At 29.1% G+C, this 12,177-nt stretch overlaps 1 long non-coding RNA gene across 1 annotated transcript; it reads right to left on the bottom strand.

Annotated features, from left to right (window-relative positions):
* Positions 1 to 5,901: 5,901 nt before the first annotated feature.
* LOC146997868 (uncharacterized) lies at positions 5,902 to 11,489 on the bottom strand. The gene is made up of 2 exons (XR_015040918.1): positions 11,432 to 11,489; positions 5,902 to 6,062 (listed from the first exon to the last, which is right to left on the bottom strand). It is a non-coding gene; the product is annotated as an uncharacterized LOC146997868 (long non-coding RNA).
* Between the last annotated feature and the right edge of the window lie 688 nt (positions 11,490 to 12,177).

Here is a 12,177-nt window from a genome sequence, read left to right as displayed (position 1 = left end):
GTAAGCGAGCTTTAAGGGGATAGCAAGTATGCTAAATTTGAACTCTATGTTAAGTTTCTAATTTGAAAGTCCCGTATTCTTTTTGCTTGCTTGTTAATAATGTTTCTCTTCCTGAAAATTTGGTTTTCTTCTAGTTTTGTTTTTTAAATTTGGTTTAGTGCATTGTAGGTAACTTAAAATTTAAGCAGATGCTAGAAAGTACCATCCTTTGGCAATACATTTCTCATTAGGTATCAAATTGTTAAACAAGCTCATGTGATTAAATACAGTTGTTTAATTTCCCAATTAAAGAACTGAAATACAAATATATGCAGGGAGATACAGTACTATATGTATATATTTATAATGTAATCAATAATACATATACAGTCAAAGTAATGATTCGCAACCATCAAATGAAATGATTACTATAACAAAGATAGCAGCTTGACACTCAACTTTACCTACATAAGCGCCATGTATATAATTTGAAGAACACACTTCTCTTTTACAATACTTTTGCAGACCCCAACACTCATATAGTAGGTAAGTCAGAATTAAAATTTACTATTTACTTGCTTTAAGTATTTTTTAAAATTTTTTATGTAGTATATAAGTATTTTCTAAATATGAAATTATATTTTTAAATATATATTTGTTTTTTAAAAATTATGAATTAGTTCTTTTTGTTTCTTATTGGTTTATATGGATTATGTCTAATTCTTTTTAAGTTTCTTTTTATTGATATGCATATTCGTGTAGGGGAGGTAGACAAGGGTTTCTAAAATACATTGGTTTCTAGATTATTTTTATTATTATTTTTTTATAAAAAATTAATTTTTTAAAAAATTTAATTTTTAAAAAAAGTTTAATTCTTGACTTTACTTGCTTGTTTCTCAAAAGACTTCATTAGTATTTTCCTTTTTGAACTTTGATTCTTAAATGTTAATTCTTAAATGTTAATTTCTAAAGGAACCACTGTATTGGAATTAATTTTGGTTTTGATTTTTACCCTTGCCTGCATGAATAACGAAACACGAATTGAATGATTGGAGAGTTAGGTTTGGAGGCAACTTCCCCTTGATAAGTCTGTCTCCTGCCTACTCAACGGTTATTCACATATGCATTTTTTTTTAAAAATGTTTAATTTAATTTTAATTTATTAAATTAGTAAATTTATTTTCATGGATTGATTTTGCACTTGATTTGCTTATGTTTCTGAATTTAAATGATAATTTAGATTAGTTCGAGTATTAAATCTTTTATATGTTTGCACATTTTTTTAAAAAATTATTTTGGCTTTTTTCCTTTTTTTAGGATTTAAATTTGCTTTTTTACTTTTATACGTATTTGTTAAAAATTAAATTTAAATTTGTTTAAATTTATATATATATAAATTTAAACATGTAATAGATTCTGTTGTCGAATACAAGCAGCTGAATCCGTAATGAACAGCAAGAATTTTGATGGATTAGAGATGTTGAAACTCCATTCCACAATGAATAAGAAATTTGGCAGTCGAGGTAGATTTAATTCAACTTTACTTTCAGCAAATATGTTGCAGCCATAAAAAAGTTGGCACATTATTTATGCCTATTCCAAAAATCAACATTTTTGATACATGTGTAGTAAGAAACAAGGAGCAGACAGACTGCAATCCAGTTAGGCCAAAGTGTAAAAAGCAAATACGTTATGTTAAGGGTGAAATCTTAATTCAGACCGAGTTAATTTTGGATTTTAATCCATGCATTTTTACTCGTATTTGATAGTTAATACTACTGTAAAATTACTATTGGCTGTTTGAGTTTTAGTTCCTTTTACAACATCAAATTATGTAAGAGTCATATGACATAATTAATCTCAAAATGATGCAGTGCAGAAAGATTACTGTTTTTAGAATATAGAAGGAAAATTAATTTTACGCTGCTAATTTAATCTTTTGCTTATTCCTTATTTTTTTTACATATATATATGTACATACATCAACACGATGGTTGTGAATCATGACTTTGGTTATTATCTTTCTATTCATTTTATTTTCAAAATTATATAAAGGTAGTTTAAAATTTTGTAAAGAGAAATTATACAAATATTTTGTAATATGTTTAGAGATATTCACGTGAATTAAGAAGGACAGGGGCTCGTAGGGTATTTGGCCTATGGGTTTTACGGGTTTCTTTTTATGGGTATTTGGCCTACGGACCCATACAAACGTACGGATGTCTTTTTATGGGTTTTTACGGGTATTTGGCCTACGGGTACCCATACAAACGTACGGGTTTCTTTTTATGGGTTTTTACGGGTATTTGGCCTACGGGTACCCGTACAACCGTACGGGTTTCTTTCTATGGGTTTTTACGGGATTTGGCCTACGGGTACCCGTACAGTTGTACGGGTTTTTGTCTGTGGGTTTTGACGGGGATTTAGCCTACGGGTACCCGTAGGCCAATTCCCCGTAAACAATTTTTATGGGTTTCTACGGGGCATTTTTAGCAGAGGAATCTGCATGCACGACTTCAATTAGAGCCATCTAGATTTGAATAACTTATTCCTAAACCCGAACATGTGTACCTGGAATCCCGAATATTGAATTTCGATATTTATGTTTCATACTTTATAAAACTTTACTGAATTTTTCATTAATAAATTCAACGATTTGAAAGACAGCAGTGGCAGCACTGTGCGGAATGAATCATTTTTTATCTCCAGCCCGTGAAACTAAAAAAATTCGGAAATTCTAAAGGTATGGTGTTTATAAATATTTTGCGAATTTTCTATGGAATTGAATTTCATGTGGCGTAAGTGCGAAGAACATGACATTTAAATGATAATGTTGTCTGACAAAATGTTAATATTAAAAAGATTACTGATCTTACTGGACCAGTGAACGTTGGTATGATAAACCGAGAAAAGCATAAAATGACCTTTGGGTAAGCGTCTAATTTGTGCTGACGATGCCAAATTTCGCTTCAAGTTGTCAAGGTATTTATTATTGATACCATCTACAAACTCTATATTACCAACACCAGAATGTGCCATAGATACGAATACTAAAACTCTTCCTCCGCCATGTTTCACACCTGCTACTAACTTTTCCTTCCGCAACTCCTCTTTTAATTTTCTCTACACCAATGCTCGTTCATCTGAGCCGAAAGATGTTAAATTAGCTTTCATCAGCAAACAACACTTTTTTTCCAGTAGTCGGGATCCTTTGTTTCATCGATTTTTCGAAAGCGACGCAAAGTTTTCGGATGTTTTTTACTGACATAAATATTTCTGCATGCTACTCGCCCATAACATCTTGCAGATCGCATCACTCTTCTTACAGTTTCTGGATTTATACACATTCCATATAATTCACGAAATTCCACAATAAGTTTAGGAGATCTCAGTCTTGGACTATTTTTAATATTCTCTAGAATAAAGCTTTTCATTCCATGAGATAATTTAGATGGTCTTCCAGGTCTTCTTTTGTTTCGAATACTTATCTGTATCTTATAACGCTTAATAATACCAAAAAACTGTAGAATCATTTCAGTTAAGGGGAAATAGGTAATTTTTCTAATAGGTTTCCTTTCTTTTTATGCAAATGGATAACTCATCCGCGGGTTTCTAACGTAGTTTCGTTTCGTGACCGAGCCATTGCAAAAACACATTAAAACAACGAATATTTTCTAAAACGAAGATTCGAATTATAAAAGCTAACAACATATAAAATTTTCCCGAATTTCTTTTTCCAAACTGATTCTATAAAATTTTGCATTTTATTTATTACAAATGTTTTTAATTAGAAATTATGAAAATGTACAATTAATTTTGAGGAATCTTTTTCTTCCATTTCAGTCTAAAACTATTTTTAAAATTTGCCGTTTCGTTTTTCCAAATTTATTCATTACAAAGAGATAGCTAAGATATTATATATTTAAAGGGGAAATATTCTTTATTAGTTTACTGCAAAGCTTTTCTCTTATTACCTAAAAAAGTAAAAATATTGTATTATGCGAATATTTTTGTGAGACACTGTAACTTAGTCCCGCTTGCCTTATTTTATGCGTACACTGTAAAAAAAAATCTGTAAGGTTACTAAGAAAACTCATGGAAACTGGGATGCCATGAGTTATTTGAGTAACAGCAAAAGGTGTTTTCTTTGTAACTTTACAAGTGTTTTGCCTGTAATGGTTACAGATCTTTTTCTTGTAATATCGCAGCATATAGTTATGTAAGTAGAACATAATTTTCTCATGTAAAATCCCAAACGATATATCTGTAACGGTTACAGATTATTTGCGTGTAATATTACAGCAAATAATTATGTAAAAAGAACATGTTTTTCTCATGTAAAATCCCAAACGATATATCTGTAATGGTTACAGATTATTTGCGTGTAATATTACATCAAATAATAACATGTTTTTCTCATGTAAGATCTCAACAGATATATCTGTAAACGTTACAGGTTATTTGCTTGTATTATTACAGCACGTTATTATGTGAGTAGAAGATACTTTTCTTACGTAAAATTCCAATGGTTGTATCTGTAAAGGTTTCAGATTATTTCCTTCTAATATTTCATTAAGTAATTATATGTGTGTAGAATATATTTTTCATAGATGAAATACTAAAGGATATGTCTATTAAAGTAATAGAATTTTAATCTAAAATAATGCTTATTATAATAAAATACATTGAAATCAATATGTTTTGAGTAAAGCAAGGATATCTGTAGGTATATATATCATTTTGATTAATAATCGATTTGAGCTTAATTTGATAATTAAGTTCAAATTGATATGCTACTCCTTACATTAAATTACATGTATATCCTTTACATAAAATAATGGAAAGTCATCTGGAATTTATATTTGGCCTCTAAAATAGCTGAAAAAAAAAACAGTATGCTTTATTTGCATGTTTTAGTGTCAATTATTAAGATATATTCTAGAACATTCTTTTTAGTAATTTTAGCTAAAATAGACACATGTTGCTTTAGATTTAACTGAGTAAACGTGTTGCATGTTGATATGATCATATTATTACAATAAAAGACATTTTGTGAAATATTTCTATGAAGAACTCAGAACAGCTGTTCTTCATGTTTCAAAAATATTATATTCTCTCCTTCTAAAAAATGACATTTTCAGTAAATTAAAGAATTCAGCATAGCAATGAACTTCATTTTGTTACTACAAGGAATTCAAAATTTTGTTCATAAGCTTGAATTACAACGTCCAACTAACCTTTTTATTCTTATCTGCACTCAGTGTTTGTCAACAGTCTGCTATTGTTTGAAGTAATAGATGGCAACTGCATAACGTTCTTACCCTACCTTACCTAAATTTTTATTAATTAAATAATTAATTATTATTAATTAAATAATTTATTAATTATTAATTATTATTAATTATTATTAATTATTAATAATTAAAAATTAATTATTAATTATTATTAATTAAATAATTTCCTTTGAATTAACAGATAGAAGTCTTTCATTAAAAACCTAATATCATGCTTTTTGAATAAGCATAAAACTTCACCAACTGACCTTAATTTTTAAAGCCTTGCTTCCATTAAAATTTTTGATGCTTAATACAGTTATGCCTTTAACAAATTTGTTTCAAAAATTAGTACTTCAGTTTAGCTTAAAATTTAATGCATTTTAATTTTACCTATAATTTTTTACAAACGTGATATGTAATAAAACTTTAAGCTTAATATTTACCATTTAGAAAGTGATACTAAAAAGTATTCTTAGTTATTATAAGTTTCGAGATTTGCATACAAAATTATGAAATATACATATGACAACAGAAAACAAACTTTATGCTCTCTCTCTATATATATTACAGCATGTTAATTAAGAGGTTTATTGAATTTATAATTTTATTGTGAAACATTATGAAGCAAATAATATGTTAATTAAAATACAGAAGTAAAAATAATTTATTACTTAATTCATAAACTTTACATAAAACCTTAAAAAAAGAATTAATTAAAAAATAACACAATATAACATTTCATAAAAATTCGTTTCGACTGCTTGGAAAAAATGAATGGTTTTCCCCCTTCTTTGTAAACCATGTCTCCTAAATAAAGAAAAAAACATTTCTTTTAAAATCACAATCATGCTCTTAAAAAGCTTATAAAATTTTAATAGTTATTTATTACTTATTTTAATAGATGTTTTAAACACGTGCTTATATAACACTTTTAATCATATTTCTTTATAATATCTTAAGTAATCAGGAACAGCTTAAATACTTTAAAAAATTGCATTACAGTGAACCGTCTCATTACTACAAGCTACCTCAGTCAATCACTTTTTAAATTTAACCTGCATTCCTCATAAAATAACTAATTAGTAAACATAACTTCTCTAAGATGCCCAATATCATCAAAATCTTCAGGAATCACGCATAGCTAGCTTAGAGAAAGTTCACTGTACAAAAACAGCCAATATGCAAATCTTTTCATAAATGAAGCCACCATAGTTATTAAATATAATATATAGTATACTTATATTCAGAATTCAGAACTTGAATAACTTTCTCGAACTGTTTTAACATTCGAAAAATATTATATTTATTACCTTAACTTTCTAAAACAATATTACATATTGGTCCAAATGAATCACTGGGACTCGGACAACATTTTCCCCCTAGCTTTCTTTTAGCAACAGGATTCTGAAATTGTTTTAATGATTTAGGTAATGTTTGTCTTCCTTAAGGCGCTCACAAAACAAGTTACCCTAAATTTTTCGTCTGCATAGTGGTCGTTTTCATCTTACCAACTGATTTGCTAGTGGATTTTGGGTGCATGGCCTATTATTTATGAAACAATAATAGTGAACAGCTTCAGGAAAATGGGGATATCCAATGCTCTTGATGCTATATTCCCACTTATTTTTACTAATTTTATCTTCCGAAAATTGAGAGGGAAAAATTATACGAATAATTTAATTTCCAAAGGACACAGTCACAGCAGGAATATAACAAATGAAAAATAATCATGTATAAACTACTACTATCACAATATTATTTCTTTAAAAGAAACCTCTATTTCAGTAAGAATACACATAATTGCAACATCTAATAAGTTATCTCATTTCTTTATAATTTGAATTTCTCTCATTCTCATTGTTGTTCCTGCAATTCCTTAAGCCTTAGATCATACATAAATAATTAGAGAAGATGAATATGCAGCTGATATGGCAAAATTGCACAGTGAATGGCAGTTGGTATTTCCTTTCACTATCATAGATCATTTTTTGTATTAGGCTGGCATAATATTCAACAGTTAGAAGAGAAAGATTCAACGGGCCTTTAGTGTACAAAAGTTTGCCTTTGTTAGTATGACGAAAACAATCAGTATGTCGATAAATCCATTTTAAAATCTTGGGATATTCATTTTCTAAATGCATTAAAAGGGGGAAAATTATGCAAATATTTTTTTTAATTTTCAAAATCTGGTTCTAAAGCTGGGTGGGATGGAATATGCAACGCAATACGGTAATTCTGAAGATCATTGCTCGTGGTAGTACAAACTGAGTGGTGATTACATGCTGTAGAAATTGCAGTTCCAGATGCATTAAATGCTTTGAGGTCTAGGAAATAGCATTGGGCAATAATAAGAATGAAATTCAAGGTATAGGGAAGTAGGAATGAAGATTATTATTATCAGATACTGAAATGTTAATGTTACTAAGCATTCTTATTGGAATAAGTAATCACATCCTTCAAAATTAAATTATTGCTTAATTTGCCCCTTGATTTTCATACTATAATATTAGTAAAAAGGAGGAAAAAAGTCTGCAAGTAAACATAACTCCTCTCTATATATCATTATGTCGATAAATCCATTTTAAAATCTTGGGATATTCATTTTCTAAATGCATTAAAAGGGGGATAATTATGCTTTTTTTTTTTTTTTTTTTTTTTTTTTTTTTTGAATTTTCGCGTGCAACTAAGCAAAACAAATGGGACTTTTTCTTCTTTAAAAAAATTGTGTTAATAAATGGGATGAGAATTAAGTTCATTTTAAAGACTTATGACACATGAAATATACATGATCAAAATAAATTAGAAAATTAAGTTCAAATAAATTTAAAGCTAAATTACGTGTTGAAGTTGCAATACTTCAGTTTGATCTATAATCCGGACCTCAAAGCTACAAACTTTCTGCGCATGCATCGCGTTGACGCATGCGCGTAAGACCTTTACGGCTGCGAATATGCGTGTGCGCATGCGCATAATACGTTTACACATGTGCGTTTAATGTATAACGGACGGTATAAGCTAAGCTAAAATTATCTAATTCAGTTAATGTTACAGATTGCGTTGTTCCTTAATCTTCGAATTGGATCCGGCTTATTATTTTTTGAAGACTGTTAGAGCAATTTTATAAAAGTAAGCTTGAACTTTCAATTATGTAAAATAGAATTTCCGATATATATTTACTAATATGTAAAGGATCTACAAAACGAAAGTATGTTTCGAAGTCCATTAAACAAAAAGTGGAATTGCTGTAAAAAATGGATAAAGGCATAATCCTTTGTTTATCTAACCATTCATAAATCTGCTGTTTATCAATTTCACGCTGCTCTGCGGCGGGGGGGGGGGGGGGGGGGAAGCCGCGGCGGGCAATGTATTGGATGTTGATCTGTCAGCAATCCTTATCTTCAGGGCAGATGTTTTTATTTTATTTGGCTTCTAATTCCTTACTAAATGTAGTATTTCATCTCGATGTACTCCGTCTTGTTTATGATTTAAATCAAATTCCTCGTCATTATAATTCGCTTCCGATAGTGAAGAAAGTGATACAGAGGTTATTGAAAACGAAAAAATTTCGATTGACAAATTAGTCGGTATTCTCGACACAGCAATTATAGGACTTCAACAGCGGAACTTTGTAACTGAAGAAGAAATTATGGCTGTTTATAGAATTAAAGAGAAAGTATTATCCCATAAAACGAAGCAACTTAAACAACTTACATTGAAAGAAATGTTTAATAAAGTAAACAAATAAATATTAAGCTTTTTATTTTATTTTTTTTGTAAATTTTGATACCCTTTAGATCATAATTGTTCTTTATTTCATAAATTACGGTTTCATATTTTTAATTTTATAATTTCTGCATGCCATCTTACCAGATTTAAACTGATGATCCGTAATCCGGAAAAATCGATAATCCGGAATCGCCGAAGTCCCGACGAGTCCGGATTAACGACTTTTGACTGTACTAACAAAACCAAACATCATATTCCCATTCTGCACAGTATAAAAATTCTTCTGCAAAACTGCAAAAATTACCAACACTTTGGCTTATTTGATAACTTTCAAATTCACTCCTTTGTTTGCATTTAGAATTTATAACTTTAATTTTCCACAGAAATTTGTTTTTGATTTTAAAAAATTTCACTGGCATAATTTCATTCACTTCAGCATATATTAATAGATGCAGAAGGTTTTTGTACCTTACATAATTTTAAATCTTATGTAACCTAACGTAATTAATAACAAAATCAAAACATAGATCAGAAACTGCATAAAATTTAATAAATAATTTCTACTAGTGTCACACGAAATGCTATGAAATTAATCAATAAAATGAGATGAAATATATAGAATTAATATTCCACATGTGTGAAGCTGGAAGTTTTACGTTAAATACTTTTTATTAATTAAGTATTTTTAAAAATGACCCCTTAGAGCATGGGACCTTTCCTAATTAAAACTTTCAAATCCACTTCGCTAGTCTTTCATAACATTGCTTTTCTTTTATTAACAAGAAATATTGCATTCAGTTATTTAATTTAAGATTTCCAAAAATAATGCTACTGAAAGGCATGAATACTTACTTAAATTTGAAATTAATTTAGTTGACTTAAAATAATATTTAAAAAAATAAATCTTTATATATACGTCTAACAATCAGACCTTATTAATTTTCTTTTATTTGAACAATATCTGAATTCTGCATTAGTTTGGACTAGTAAATACCAAACTATAAGAGAACTAATGTAGTTTACAAATGCACTGAATTTTATTTCATGCATTAACTTTCAAAGAAAGTAAAATTTTCTGCATATTTGCATCATTTTGATTGATAGAAATGGCAAAGCATGCAAAGGCTATCAGTCTGAAGGGAAGTATATATTCATGGACGGCTTTGTAAGGAAAAGTAACTTGCATTTCCATTTATTCATGTGTGTGTATATATATATATTTACAATTGTTAATGCTAAAATCAATGCTTCATTAAAAATTTATTATTATTTTATTTTTAATACTAACATACAGGTACAGAATTGTTTTAAATTCCAATACACAATCATAATTTATTTTTAAGAAAACTTATACATTATATTACATGAATAAGAGAAACATTTGTCAAGAAATATATTAAACTTGTATTAGCAGATTCATGCTATCCTAGTAATAAGACTATCATACTTCAAAACTGTATTAAAATTGGGCAAAATAAAATCAACATAAATTCTACATGAAATGTTTAAAAATTTATAAGTATGATATACAATATAATAAATTTTGTAATTTATAAAATATTAATGGAATATTTTTGGAAATAATGTACAAAATTTTAGTTTTCTTTTATAACTAGTTTAACGAATTTTTAGAAAAATATTTTAGGTCATTTCCATCTTTCCCCTGTTGATATTGGTATATTAAAATATATGGAATAATTAAGTTGCATCTAGTTATTAAACCAAAACATTACGAAACGTATGATGCGACATATTTTTAATCAATATAATTACTTCATTTTGGAATTATAACATATTCGTAAGAAATTAATACCATTGAAAAAATAATATTATTACACTAAAGAATAAACGAGATTCTCGACCGCATTGTTCAAGTTTTTGTAATTTTACTTCACAACACACTCGTACATAAACATATTAGACTGAATTATAAACCAAGTATAATTAATTAGGTAATCCTAGAAAAAGAATAAACTAAACCTAGTAAGCAAAAAATATATACATTACGTTCAGAATTCTAAATGTTTACATAAACTTTTCTCGCAAGGCCTGCCGGGAAAAAGATGTCAAACGTTCTTTGGTCAGACGATTGCAAACGAACGCTAACATGATTAATTTTGTTTTCAACAACCACATTACCGTTTCAATTAAATACCACGACAGTGATTAAATTTTGGAATAATTAGTTATAAATAATAATACGGGCAATTTAAGGCGTAATTTATCGGATGCACAATGACAAAATACTACTATTAGATCTGCATTTGGAAAAAAATATTCTGCACTCTTTCAACTCATTAGACATTACGAACACTGATATTAATTAATCGCAAAGCTTAAACGTTTAAATACTTACTCACTACATATAACAGTGCAAAGTGCATGAGAATAATCTGCATAAAATGAACAAAAAATATTTCAAATGTAATTGTAAACATTTTCTTACTTACCTGCGCTATACAACCAACATGCATTCAGCCATGTTTTTTTCTGCAACTAGCTTTAAAACACTTTTCTTCTGATTGGCTAATTTCCAGTCAGTCACGTGATTCTTCCATGCGGCTACTGAAACATTATCTGTAATGTTACAGGCAAATTAGCTGTACCAGCCACAGTTTGCTTTCAATCTGTTACCATTACAGGAAATTCTTGTGTAACTTTTTGATTTCTGTAACTTTACAAAACTTTTGCCTGTAAAGAGCGAACTTTTTTTTTACAGTGTAGGGCTTTCTCGAGTTTCTTTCTGTCAGTTTCCATGACAGCTTGCATCACTTACCGCTTTTATCATATTATACAGAGCAGCTCTCTGGACTACGAGTACGGGACACTTAGCCGACAATCACATAGTCGACAACACACTTAACCGACAGCTGTTAGTCAACAGGTTATTGAGCCGACACGGACAGTTAGCCGACAGGACATTAAGCCGACACGTACATTTAGCTGATATGACATTTCGCCGACACAAATAGATAGTCGACAGGATATTTAGCCGAGACAGTCACTTAGCTGACATGATATTTAGCTGACACGGATACTTAACCAACGGGACATTTAGCTGACAGGATATGTAACTGATAGCTGATTTGACCGACAACACATTTAGCCGATAGCACGTTTAGCTGACAGTGCCGCATTTAGACAAGAGAATGCCACAAGATTTTAGTAAATTTTGCCCTTATGTCTACAACAAAAA

Source organism: Stegodyphus dumicola, chromosome 4, assembly GCF_044657685.1.
Source record: "Stegodyphus dumicola isolate Sdum_Otavi_A_Nest chromosome 4, ASM4465768v1".
In the NCBI taxonomy this organism is placed as follows: Eukaryota; Metazoa; Arthropoda; class Arachnida; order Araneae; family Eresidae; genus Stegodyphus; species Stegodyphus dumicola.
This window is presented reverse-complemented; position numbering and strand designations above follow the sequence as displayed.